The sequence below is a fragment of the Topomyia yanbarensis genome, chromosome 3 (assembly GCF_030247195.1).
Source record: "Topomyia yanbarensis strain Yona2022 chromosome 3, ASM3024719v1, whole genome shotgun sequence".
Classification (NCBI taxonomy): domain Eukaryota; kingdom Metazoa; phylum Arthropoda; class Insecta; order Diptera; family Culicidae; genus Topomyia; species Topomyia yanbarensis.
The window spans coordinates 163,009,035-163,019,636 of record NC_080672.1 but is presented as its reverse complement, the minus strand read 5'-3'; the positions used below and the strand labels follow the sequence as shown (position 1 = coordinate 163,019,636).

The following is a 10,602-nucleotide window of genomic DNA, read 5'->3' as shown; positions in this document are numbered from 1 at the left end:
TTGTAGTAAAAACCGTCGGCTTTCGATATGTACTGGAAAATTAGTACAAAGTGTTGTAATGACGTCGTAATAAACGAAAGAGAAAGTAAACAAAGAGAGGCTCTTAATGTTACTTACGTCCATTTGAAAAAGTACTCGAGATTTCTTGTTTTAATCTTGCCCTGCTGCACGTTCAGACGAAACCAAATACATAAAGCAAGGTCGACCCAGACGAGAAAAAAGGTCAAATGTTTCATTCGGTGGAGTTTCTCTGTGGTTCGTAGCTGTCAAGGTGCACATTGACGACGACCGGACTTTTTCTGCGCTTATGCTGAAGAAATCAAGCTTGCCAAGGTTTGCGAAAATCGAATTTCCGTTCGAATTTTATCAAAACTTGAGGTACCATAAAATGTGTTAAGGATGACCAAATTTTAGGTTTCCTAACAACATTCTTGCATATTCCTAGTAGCACTTCTGGCTCTACTGTGCACCGAATCTAATCAATATTCCACCGGGTGTTGGATCATCAATTAGAGAGATTTGTTTTCCCAACGTGTTAAAATCAAGCAAATTGTGCCATCGGGACATGATCTGATGACGCCATGTTTGCAGCTACCGTTGCATTGCTCGTGCTGTGCTAGGCTGGATAGAAATAGAGACGAATCAAATATTTGGAACAAACTTTGTTGTAATTAATTCTCGTGTTGGCTGGCGATGGCTCGGGATCGAATTATATTATGTCGTTTTCGCTCACGTTTGAATTTGTTTGATTACACTGGCGGAATGATAAATTTGATTTATTTCAATGACTTGCTTTGTATCTGGTAGAGTTTGACTAAGTTTATGGACATTTCCTCAATATTAGAGTTGACAGACACAATCTACATGATGAACATTTATATAGGTATGTAGAGCCAATTGTAGAATAGTTCATCACAGTAATATAAAACGTGGGTAAATTAAAAGATGTTGTGAACCAGCTACAACTATTTTGGATGCTGAACTGGTGTACTTATGTTCAAATTCAAGCTTTCTGTTTTCCTGATAAATTGTTACGTTTATTTTGTTTAGTAACGTAATAAAATATAAGCCCTAAGATACAGTACAGAAACAAATGAAATGATTGTGAAATGAGAGGCAGATGTCGCCACGCACGTCAACAACAAAGCAACCCTGCATCAATCAGACAGTAGCAACTGTCACCGCAATACACACGCATACCACCCGTCGTCGAAGAAAATCTTTTTTGACGTGAGGAAGTAGCAACGGTGTCAGTCAGAAAAAGCAGACCGCGGAAGAGGCACTTTTTCGGAAAGAGGTTAGTGCGGAAAGTTTAAACGGCCGGAAGACAACCCGGAGTGGTTCGCTGTCGTGTCCAGTGAAGGGGACAGATCAGGCCAACAACGAACGATTGCGCGCGACTCGGTAAGCGTTGGCGAAATACTGGTGACGGGCCATCGAAGCCAGAAAGCCGCTCGAACGGTACGACATTGCCACGTGGGGGAGTTAACCTCAAAACGACGGTTCGCCGGCGACGCAACCGGTGGAGATTGGCGAACAAGGACCGATAAACTGATAAGGACTGAGGATTAGCGATCAACTATTTGCTCAAGCGGTAAGCTAGTGACAGTTCGCTCGAGACTAAACTAATAGGCGACTTGTAATCGACAGGCATAAAAACGATTCACACAGATCGTCGGCAACAAGTGCAAAAGGTTGCGCGAACGCACCGCACGGAAAAGGCCTTCCAAAGGAAGTAGGTGGCAACAAGTTGAAGGACCAAATGGAGGCTAATTCCCATGTTGCATCAGGGCCTTTATTTTCAGGTCTGAATCAGAGCGTACGGACTGCAAGCGGGTTCGGTCAGCAACCTACGAGGAAAGACGGCAGTACAGAACGAATCGATCGGCTCTGAGTCTTCGACGACGACTATACTTCACACCAGCACGGAGGATAAGTTATCCGCGGGAGCATGACGGCACGGCCCATTGGTGTGAACTGCAGTATGCATCTCCGGGAAAAAACGGCGTGGCGGACATGGTAGGGGTGCACCCACAGCAAGCGTGAGTAAGAAGAAAAGAGAATAGGTAGAATAAGTAGATAGAGGAGAAGAGAGAACAGAAGGAGTAATGAGTAAAATAAAAAGCAGATAAAGCAGGGCAATGGAAGGAGAATAAAGTTTGTGTCGATGAAAATTTATGTTGTGGATTTTAGTTTCTTCAGTTTTGTGTGGCCTTTTACGAGCTTTCCGGGGCTGATCGAGGTTTTCGTTTCCCCCTCGACAGACACCCACGCAACATTGGCGCCCAACTGAAAATCCACAAAAGTATACTACCGTTTCGCGAAATATTTTTTGGTTTAAGATTTTGGTTTTGTGCATATTATTATCTGGCCTACGATAATTTTATTTTAACCCTTGCGCATATTTATACGAAATGGATTACACATTATTAACAGACGAAGAAGTGACCTATGAGTTGGCTCTACGTCACGTCGTCAACTTAGGTCCCACCACACATAGAGGGAAGGTGATTCGTCTCAAGGCGGTTATTCAAGAAGAATCCTTGAGAGATTTTAAACCCACTAGTTCAGACCATGTAATGAGTCCACAGTCCAACATTGAACTGTGTGAATCTCAGGTTCAACAACTGCACCTTAGCACTGAATCGGCCATTCACACAGCCGATAGTGCAGCTTTGAACCAAATCATAACACGTCTTAACCATTACCGTGATCGATTAAGATTAATTCGGTGCACGGGTGAACTGCGGGACACGCACGCATTGCTCACCATGCATGTTGAGGTGTTGTTGTGAAAAATTAAAAAGTCGAGTGTAGTGAATGATGTGCAGGATGAAAATACAGTGAATCAATCAAGACCGACTGGTGCAATCAGACGGACCATCAGCGAAGTAGATGGAGCAGTTGGAGGGAAACAAGACAGCACGATCCCGCTGGATGGTAACCAAAGTCAAGAAACCACACCAACTCCAGCACCACAACCTCTTATGGCGTCCTTCTCGGATGGACAAGGCAGAGGATGGCGGCCCCTCAGTTCGTTTGAAGCACGCGACGACGATGATAGAAGGCAAGCAGACACAGGACGAGGTAGCAACTCACCACCACCTCCCTACATTCCACGAGGACCGGGAAGGGGGTCGCTGCTTACCAGTTCGTTTAATGTACGTGATGAGAATTACAGAAAACACACAGATTCAGACGGGTGGAATAATTCACTACCACCACCCTATATTCCAAGTAGAGATGAAAGGGGATATCATCCCGCAAGGGAGGAGGCAGTATCAGAAGCTCGCTGGTTGGGGGAAAGGATAAGGGAGGTACAGGACAGAGAGGAACGGAATCGAGAAGAATTCTGCAGGATGCGTAACGAGTTGGAGCGTCTAATCCGTCGAGAAAGACCAACGCCAGAACGGGGAGAGGAACGTAGGATGCAGAAGGCCGTACACAATTGGCCATTCAAATTTCGAGGCGAGAAGGATACGACATCACTCAACGTTTTCCTGGACCGCGTAGAAACCTTTGCTAGGTCGGAAGGTATGAGCGATGCAATGCTTCTGAGCTCCATCAAGCATTTACTTCAAGAAGACGCAATCGATTGGTACGCACGAGCAACTTCACAGCGCCTGCTGCATACATGGAACGACTTCAAGCGTGAAATTCGAAGAGAGTTTCTGCCAAGTGGTTATTCACAGATCCTTCGTCTGGAAGCCAGCTTCAGATACCAAGGGAAAGATGAGACGTTTGCGAAATACTATCGTGACATTGCAGCGCTCTTTCGCTTCGTGGAACCTCCAATCCCGGACGACGAAAAGTTTTTCGTAGTGAAAAAGAATATGAACGAAAACTATGCTGCTATCGTAACGGCAGCAAGGCCACGAACATTAGAAGAAATGGTCGAAGTATGTACTGGATATGATGAGACGAGAATGCTTCACAACAGACAACGCAGGATTCCGATTCCCCACAGTGCGTTACTTGAACCGAGCTTCGCTACCCCTGTAACAACAAACAGACCGATGCCGGTACCACAACAACAGCAACCATACCGGGTCAACAGAGTTCATTCGGTGGAGGTTGAAGGTTTTCCCGAGAGTGAAGCAGGAGAAGAAGATGTTGAGGACAAATGGCAGCACAGCATCGACGAACTCGTCGAGCAGGTTAACGCGTTGAAAATGAACCTGGAGAGTAAAACAGTGCGGCCAAACTTCACAATGCATAAGGAGCCGCAGCATAGGTTCGCAAATAGGTTCAACCGACTCGGCATGGAGCAGCAGCATAGCAGAGAAGCAGATCAATCATTCGTTCAGCATCAACAGTCGCAGGTAATGCACAGTCAACCGCGTCAATCGCAGCAGCAGATAGTTCAATCGAGAGTACAAGGCTGGCAACCAAGGCGGTGGATTCAAACCGCGATGGAAGAATCGAACGGTAACAACCAACGAAGTAACCGGTCGCAGCAAGCGCCAGAAAGGCAGAAAGAAATCCAATATGAAGAGAGGCAACTGAACAACCAACGATCAGCAATCGTGTGCTGGAACTGTGACGAAGAGGGTCATCGGTTTATGGACTGTCCCAAACCACAGGCAATTCTTTTCTGTTACCGTTGCGGACGAAAGGGGTATTCGCTTCGCAGTTGTTTCACATGTCGCACAGACACGTCAAACTACCCAGCGGAGAACCAGCTATAGAGGGGAGCAGTTCTTCGCGCACTTTTGGACAACCCTTCGACATTCCTGAATTCAAAGACCTCAATTCTATCATTATTAATCCCGGAAGCGACAACCGTCCGCATGCCGTCATATCAGTGTTAGGGAAAGAGTTAATCGCTTTACTTGACAGTGGAGCAAACTGTTCTCTGTTAGGAGGAGGAAGAGTCGAACTGGCAGAGAAATACGGTCTACAGAAAGGAGCTGTCAGTGGCGGAATAAAAACGGCAGACGGTACGAAGCATAGAATCTCAAATTTTGTGTATCTTCCCATCGTGTACAACAACCGCAACGATGTTCTACCCGTGTTGTTGGTACCATCAATTCCGGACTGTATCATTTTGGGAATGAATTTCTGGGACAGGTTTGGCATAAAGGCAGTGTGTTGCGCAATTGAGGCAGAGAGTAAAGAGAAGCAGAAAATAAATGACGATCAAGAGATGAAGCAGCTTACATCGGAACAGAAGAAGCGGTTGGAGCAAGCTATTCGAAAATTCCCGAAAGCACAAGAAGGAAAACTGGGTAGGACGAAATTGTACGAGCATCGCATTGATGTTGGGAACGCACCACCCCGCAAGCAACGGCATTATCCCATGTCACCGTATGTTCTACAAGAAGTGAATAAGGAGATCGATCGAATGATCGCACTAGATGTCATCGAGGAGGCTCAGTTTTCGCCATGGAACAACCCGTTGGTTGCCGTCAAAAAGAAGACAGGACAGTATCGTGTCTGCTTGGATGCCCGTCACCTCAATTCTATCATGATGAACGAAGGCTACCCAATCCCACAGATTGCAGCGATCACCAACAATCTCCGAAGCAGCAAATACATTTCATCGATTGACCTGAAAGACGCCTTCTGGCAATTGCCACTTCAGCTCGAATCGAGGCCGCTGACGGCTTTCACCGTTCCGTCTAGAGGCCACTTTCAGTTCAAGGTGGTGCCTTTCGGATTGTGCACAGCCAGCCAGGCCTTGGCGCGTCTCATGACGCACCTCTTCGCCGATCTAGAACCGCTGGTATTCCATTACCTAGACGACATAATTATCTGCTCGGAAACTTTCGAAGAGCACATAGCCCTGCTCGAAGAAGTGGCCCGCCGGCTGCAACAGGCAAATCTCACGATTTCATCGGAGAAGTCGATGTTTTGTAGGAAGAGCATGAAATACCTCGGCTACGTAATCGATGAACAAGGTTGGCGAGTAGATGATGAAAAAATCCAGGCCATCGTACAGTTTCCAACGCCGACTACACGGAAAGAAGTACAGCGTTTCCTAGGTGTTTGCAACTGGTACCGACGGTTTATTGCGGGATTCTCACAGCTAGCAGCTACACTTACGAACCTGACATCGAGGAAGACAAAGTTCCGCTGGATACCCGCAGCTGAAGAAGCTTTCCTCAAGTTAAAAGCAGCTCTAGTTTCGGCCCCGGTATTAGCCATGCCGGACTACAGCAAACCGTTTGCCATTGCGTGCGATGCCAGCGATACGGCGATCGGAGCAGTATTAACACAGGAGATAAACGGTGAAGAACATCCGATCAGCTACTTCTCGCAGAAGTTGTCATCGTCTGAGCGAAAGTACTCGGTCACCGAGCGGGAGTGTCTCGCAGTCATTCGAGCGATCGAGAAGTTTAGGGGCTACGTGGAAGGAATCAAATTCATCGTTCACTGCGACCATGCAGCCCTCAGCTATTTGAAGTCGATGAAGCACCCAACGGCCCTGATGAGCCGATGGCTATTGCGGCTAAATGCTTTCGATTTTGAGATCCGGTACAGAAAAGGTTCCATCAACGTTGTTCCAGATGCGCTCTCCAGAACGGTTTCGGAAGCAGTGTTCGAGGCTGATCAAGTGCAGGATCCGTGGTACAGAAAGCTGATGAAGAACGTAATGAACGGAGGTGATCAATTTCCAGACTTTCGCATTGCGAACAACACGCTGTTCAAGAACTGCCGTTGCAAGGATGAGGTTGGTGCTGTCCATCACAAGTGGAAACAGGTCGTTCCAAAAGAAGAACGGTTGCAACTAATCCGCAGATTCCACGACGAGCCAGCAGCTGCGCATTTAGGTCTCTACAAAACATGGCACAAACTACAAGCCCACTACTACTGGCCGCAGATGCAGCAGGAGATAAACGCCTACGTAAGGAACTGTGCAACCTGCAAAGCATGCAAAGCACCGGCAACGAGAATGATGCCGCAAATGGGGAATCTCAAGCCGGCGAAAATTCCATGGGAGATGATATCGGTTGACTTTGTCGGCCCACTCACACGTTCCAAGCGAGGAAACACGGTGTTATTGGTAGTAGTAGACTGGATCAGCAAGTACGTGATCGTCAAGCCAATGCGGCAAGCAGATTCGCAGAAAATGGTAGCGTTTTTAGAAGAAGAGGTATGCCTTAAGTTCTCACGCCCACGGCTAATATTATCCGACAATGGAAAGCAGTTTCAATCTATGGTTTTCAAATCCTGGCTTGCGAGACACAAGATCGGCCATATGAAAACAGCATTCTATTGTCCGCAGGTCAATAACACCGAACGCGTCAACCGAGTCGTAGTTACTTGCATCCGAGCGCTGCTGGACGGCGATCATCGAGAGTGGGATGAGAAGTTACCGGCAATCACGGCGGCAATAAACGCAGCAAGGCACGAAGCAACGGGCGTAAGTCCACACGAAGCGAATTTTGGACGGAACCTACTGTTGCATACAGACCTCTACACGCAGCAAGAACTGAACACTCCGGAGGATCCTAAGGTAGCGCAGGAAATGAGGCTATCGACCATTCGCCGAATTCAGAAGCTGATAACTGAACGCATCAAGAACAGCCACCAACGAGCAAAGCAGCGATACAACCTCCGCGCGAGATCTGTAGTATTCAAAGTCGGAGATCTGGTATGGAGGCGATCATTTGTACTCTCATCGAAAGCGGAACAGATCAGCAGCAAACTAGAGCCGAAATTCGTTCCGGCAATCGTCAAGGACATCCTTGGAACGAACCTGTACGTGTTAGAAGACATTTTGAGTGGGAAGAAAGGCAGGTATCACGCAAAGGATATCAAAGCCGACTGAAACGAACAAAGTCCAGCTATGTCGGCAGGTTCACCCTGCTAACCACGAGCATTGTGCCTCAAAAACACCGTTAGCCGATCGGGATAAATCGTGCCCTGTCATGGTGTGGCGAGCAATAACTTTTTTCAAACTACCTCCCCACCATGGCACACCAGCCAGCGTCAGTTGGATTCGAGGAGCTGTCTTGGAAGGCCCATGACAACTCGCAGTCGCAGCAAGGAGCTGTCGAGACGTGAGGGACGGGACAGGACTTCCAGCAACAAGGACAGAAACCTGCCAACCACAGGCGCGCCGTTAGCGAATCGGGAGAAAACGCATTTCGGGGAAGCAGAAGCCTTAGCAGGCGTTCCGTTCACGAATCGGGAGAAATCGTACCCTGCAGACTGTAAGCGGGTTGCAGGGAACTCAGCAGTACAGCATATAGTTTTCTGGATAGGAGGAGCGGAGACCCGGGGATCGACGACTGCAAATCGGTTCGGCGCGGAGTCGATGCTTACGGTCACTATCAGGCACAGGTGTGGTACTGATAGAGAAGAGAGCGGAAACAGAATGGGATAAGACTACGCACATCATAGAGCTATGAGTTGCATCAGCTACCAAAAATCAAAACACGATATCGGCACTACAAACACATCTACGACTGGATTGATGTACACAAACCCCCTCAGTGTTTCCAGTAAGATAGAATGCGTGGCCAAGGGTTAATGATCTGGGGATCGTCATGAAATCTTCAACCCAAAGCAACGCGAACCAGGGCGCGGTAAAACCCTATTTTCGGGCTCATGGCGATTTAGTCGCAGAAATGCTTCTTTTCTCAGTAATAAGCACAAACCAAAACAAACCAATTTTGTCCTTGTAAACATAGCACCTTATTGTTTCATGTGAGATTAAGTCTATTTTAGCCAATACAATAGACTAGAATCCGATTTGTATGTTTTGCCGTAGTTAGATCGGTTTTGAGAAAGGTGGACAAGGACTTTGGTCAGAGACAATTTGAGAGGTCGAAGATTCTGCCAGAGGAACCTGGCGTGATTATGTAACTATGGGATTAGGTTTAAGATAATGCAGTGTAGGCGACAGTCATGATTTGATTTGGCAAGCAACTAAGGCTTGCAGATAAAGATATATTGAGGTGATGAATAAGGATGAATAACTTGAGGTATGCTCAAGAGCTTAGTTGACCGATTTGTCTCTGACCATCATCCTAAGGGATGAGTTAAGATTTTGTGAATTTTTCATAAATCGTTCGATCACCGATTTATGAAAAATTCTTCCGCTACGGTAGAGTTGTGTTACGTTTATTTTGTTTAGTAACGTAATAAAATATAAGCCCTAAGATACAGTACAGAAACAAATGAAATGATTGTGAAATGAGAGGCAGATGTCGCCACGCACGTCAACAACAAAGCAACCCTGCATCAATCAGACAGTAGCAACTGTCACCGCAATACACACGCATACCACCCGTCGTCGAAGAAAATCTTTTTTGACGTGAGGAAGTAGCAACGGTGTCAGTCAGAAAAAGCAGACCGCGGAAGAGGCACTTTTTCGGAAAGAGGTTAGTGCGGAAAGTTTAAACGGCCGGAAGACAACCCGGAGTGGTTCGCTGTCGTGTCCAGTGAAGGGGACAGATCAGGCCAACAACGAACGATTGCGCGCGACTCGGTAAGCGTTGGCGAAATACTGGTGACGGGCCATCGAAGCCAGAAAGCCGCTCGAACGGTACGACATTGCCACGTGGGGGAGTTAACCTCAAAACGACGGTTCGCCGGCGACGCAACCGGTGGAGATTGGCGAACAAGGACCGATAAACTGATAAGGACTGAGGATTAGCGATCAACTATTTGCTCAAGCGGTAAGCTAGTGACAGTTCGCTCGAGACTAAACTAATAGGCGACTTGTAATCGACAGGCATAAAAACGATTCACACAGATCGTCGGCAACAAGTGCAAAAGGTTGCGCGAACGCACCGCACGGAAAAGGCCTTCCAAAGGAAGTAGGTGGCAACAAGTTGAAGGACCAAATGGAGGCTAATTCCCATGTTGCATCAGGGCCTTTATTTTCAGGTCTGAATCAGAGCGTACGGACTGCAAGCGGGTTCGGTCAGCAACCTACGAGGAAAGACGGCAGTACAGAACGAATCGATCGGCTCTGAGTCTTCGACGACGACTATACTTCACACCAGCACGGAGGATAAGTTATCCGCGGGAGCATGACGGCACGGCCCATTGGTGTGAACTGCAGTATGCATCTCCGGGAAAAAACGGCGTGGCGGACATGGTAGGGGTGCACCCACAGCAAGCGTGAGTAAGAAGAAAAGAGAATAGGTAGAATAAGTAGATAGAGGAGAAGAGAGAACAGAAGGAGTAATGAGTAAAATAAAAAGCAGATAAAGCAGGGCAATGGAAGGAGAATAAAGTTTGTGTCGATGAAAATTTATGTTGTGGATTTTAGTTTCTTCAGTTTTGTGTGGCCTTTTACGAGCTTTCCGGGGCTGATCGAGGTTTTCGTTTCCCCCTCGACAGACACCCACGCAACAAAATCTATTCGAAAACTTCATTGGTTTTTTCTTGACTGAACTATTCTATTTTCATAGTGCTTTTAAGTTACTATTCTCTGAATTCTTTTTTCTAATCCATGAGCATTCTTAAATACTCTCTGAGTTTAACACATTAATCAAAAAATATTTTTCTTTTCATTTCAGGTAAATAATTACTACATTCGATGAATCTAAATCTTTTGTATTGTGAGTATTGAGTTTAAGTTTATCGATAAACTGTGCTTGTCTTGACCACTCTGATGTTCAATGCCTCATACAATGTAATGAT

At 46.6% G+C, this 10,602-nt stretch overlaps 2 long non-coding RNA genes across 2 annotated transcripts; both read left to right on the top strand.

The window, feature by feature from the left end:
• The first annotated feature begins 1,022 nt into the window (after window positions 1-1,022).
• Window positions 1,023-2,174, top strand: LOC131691952 (uncharacterized). Its single transcript, XR_009305887.1, has 3 exons — window positions 1,023-1,594; window positions 1,651-1,735; window positions 1,791-2,174. It is a non-coding gene; the product is annotated as an uncharacterized LOC131691952 (long non-coding RNA).
• A 4,848-nt stretch (window positions 2,175-7,022) lies between these two features.
• LOC131691951 (uncharacterized) lies at window positions 7,023-10,209 on the top strand. The gene is made up of 3 exons (XR_009305886.1): window positions 7,023-9,629; window positions 9,686-9,770; window positions 9,826-10,209. It is a non-coding gene; the product is annotated as an uncharacterized LOC131691951 (long non-coding RNA).
• The last annotated feature ends 393 nt before the right edge of the window (window positions 10,210-10,602 follow it).